We start from the raw sequence: 3,237 nt of genomic DNA, 5'->3' as shown, positions 1-3,237 counted from the left end.
TCTTCCAGATGGAGACCAGGGTCTCAGGGTTTGGTTGAACTCCCCAAGGGTCTTGCTCTCTGCAGCTCCTAGAGCTTTTGTGAAACTGGACTTGCCTTTGGCCTAGGATGGGATGATTTCAGGGAAGGGCTGACTAGTATTAGGATTGAAGCACAGACACCTGTGGAGGGGACTCTGGCATCTGGCATATCCTTGCTTTCTTAGGGGCCTCCCACAGTGACATCTATGAATTTCTAGTGAATACATTAGAATCCACACCACCATGGCTATAACCAAGGGTAATGTTATAAATATTTAACGAGTCTGGCACCTGGAGTGACCAGTTCTGAAACACCTTTATGCTGTACTGATGCATGCCAACTGACTATGCACCTAGCTTGTACTTGGGTTCCAGAATGCCCCCAGCTTTCTCCAGCCCCTGCCTCTATTACCTTGTCCTAATTTCCAGAATAGAGCTTTAGAAACATGGGTTGGGGCTACTCTCCCCCTCTCCCAGGCTTCCTCCTCAAAGCTTATACTCTTCAAATGCCCCTGTGCACAGTGGCAAATAATAGGTGCTGTGGAAATAGAAGATATGGTCTTTGCCTTGGGGGAGGGGTGTGACTGACATCGAAAAGAGTGAGGGATGGAATGTAGGAGTCAGAGGCAGCGTGGGGTAGAATGAGCAAAATGAAGTTTGTCCAGAGGACATTTCTGCATTGGCAGACTTATCCCAGGCCACCAGAGTCCTGAGCATTCCCCTATCAATTCAGCCAAGTGGACATACTCTGCATTACTTCTCTTCCCTGGTCCCCCTTCCCCTAACCTCTTCCAGCTTCCTGCAGCCTCCATCTGGCTTCCAGGGGAAGGATGAGGGAAGACCCAGGAGGGAACAGGGTTAGGTAGAGAGGAGGACAGAGTCCTACCTCTGACTGGCCAAATTGTGCAGAATGTGGCAGAAGGCGCAAGCTGGAGGTGCTGGAGCAACTAGGAGTCTGTCGTAGAAACAGCTAAGAGGCAAAGATAGACTTCTGTCCTGTGCTCTCAATCATTTCACTTCTTATATATATGTAACAAGATGGATATGTATATAAGATTAACTTCTGTTTTCGAGTGAAAAAATCGGAGAAAAGTTTTTGGTCGAGGAAGAAAGGACATAGGATTAGAGAGAATTGGGAAAGCTACCATATTTAAGATGTTTCTACCATGTTGAAGGGGTTTTGATTAGACTGCTTTGGAAGCTTCAACTTGGTTTCAGACTTTCTGCCGTCTTGGCATCACTGGGAGAGGAACCAGAGGCTGATTTAGAATCAATCCTGGGTTATTTGGAGCTATAGGTTTGAGGGTTAATTCCTAGTTTTCACTAGTTCTCCTTTGCATCTTTGTTTTTCCATGTCTTGTTAAATAGTAATAATTAAATAAACATTTGAATGTTTCTTCATTTGCCAAAAATGACTTACAAGATTATTTTCTGTATGTCCATCGATATGGTTACTGACTCCGTTTACATTACTCCTTAGCTGACATTATCACCATCTTTGTTCAGTCTTAATCTTTAGTTAACCTGAAGCTCACACTCATCTGCTGATAATAGTTCAGGTCCACATACAATTACTGAGACTTTCTGAATGTCAGGCACTGTGTTAGATCTTGGGATGACAAGGATGACACTGTCCCCACCCTTGAACTTACAGCCTAGTGGTCAGAAGACCTGTCTTCTGAGCAGCACACTATTTCCCAGCATCTACTAGGTCACTTCGCTTGCCACAGGCACTGCAGACTCCGTGTGCCCAAACCTCTAGCCCCCGAGGCTGTGTGTCCTCCTGCTGCCCTAACCACGTGCCTGGGACCCTCTATAGAAGGAAACAGAAGTGGACAGAAGTCTCATTATGCCAGCCACATAGGTAATTTAAATTTTCTAGTAGCCACTTTAAAAAGGCAAAAAAAGCAGGTGAAATTAATTTTAATAATATATTAACCCAATACACCCAACATATTATCCTTTCAACATATAATCAATATAAAAATTGAGATATTTTACTTTTTTTTCATACTGAACCTTTGAAATTCAATATGTATTTTAATCTCAGTTTGCACTAGCCACATTTCAAGTGCTCAATAGCCACACGTGACGAGTGGCTCCTGTAGACGGTGCACGTCTAGAATGAAAAAGGTAGTATTTGAGGCTGGGCAAAAACACTCTTTTAAGAAGTATGACAGAATACATACATTATAAGCATCACTATTTTTGTGATTCATGTATATTCTCTGTTTCTTATGGCTTTCTCCTAGTATTTAGAGAAGCTTTTGGAATCCCAGTGTTGCTGAGCAGTGCTAGAAGAATCGGAAAGTATCCCTCCTCAGCGCTGGGAAGGGATTTTTCAAGGGAGAGCTGTTCATCTCCCTGGCCCTCCCCCAGGGGAACCCCAAGGGGAAGTGAGATTCCCAGCACAGAGCTCCTCCCTGCTTGCACGTCCCTTCCGAAGTTTGTTGTGAAATCTCTGGATTTTTGTTTTAGAAGGAAATTGTTTCTCTTCACAATTTCTTTTCAAAATTTTCATACCTTAGCTGCCAGAAACAAAATGTATTTATTTTACAATAATTATTACAGCTAAAGCCCCCAGATATCCTGGATTTTTCCAGGATGGTGTTCATTTTTAATATGTCTCTTTCAGTCCAGGCATCTTGAGTTTTGGTTCAGAAAATAGGATCACTCTGTCACACTCTTGAGTGTGAAATATCGGAGAGTTCTGTGGTGATCAACCAACTGGCACTCACCAGTTCCTGGAACTTAGAACTTAATTCTGGCTCCTTCTCTCTGAGTGGTTTCGGGAGACTGCTCCTTTCCCCGGGGAGCTGAACCAGCTCCCAGAGAGGCCATGTCTTTTCAGGGGGCAACAGAGGATGTCCCTGGGCAGGAGCCCTTCCTTCTCAGGAGCTAGTGCATGCTACGGCTCATAGGTCAATCTGAGTTTTAAGGGGTGCTTTTCCTGAGGAAGAAGAGATCTAAAGTTATGTAGAGGCAACAAAGCTTTCTAAGAATATTTTTGGCAGGCTGATAAAGAAGGATTAGAAAAAGAAAAGATACAGGCCCTGGGATAGAGGTGTTAGCTGTTGGGACACCAGCCAGATACTGCTGCTCACAAATTGGGGGAGACAATGGCCTTTACTGTTACTATTCAAAATCCTGTTCACGTTCACTAAAATTATTCTGTTCACTAAAATTATTTCACTTTCAAGGTCCAGGCGCGTCAGGGG

This window comes from Equus przewalskii, chromosome 16 (genome assembly GCF_037783145.1).
Source record: "Equus przewalskii isolate Varuska chromosome 16, EquPr2, whole genome shotgun sequence".
In the NCBI taxonomy this organism is placed as follows: domain Eukaryota; kingdom Metazoa; phylum Chordata; class Mammalia; order Perissodactyla; family Equidae; genus Equus; species Equus przewalskii.
This window is presented reverse-complemented; position numbering follows the sequence as displayed.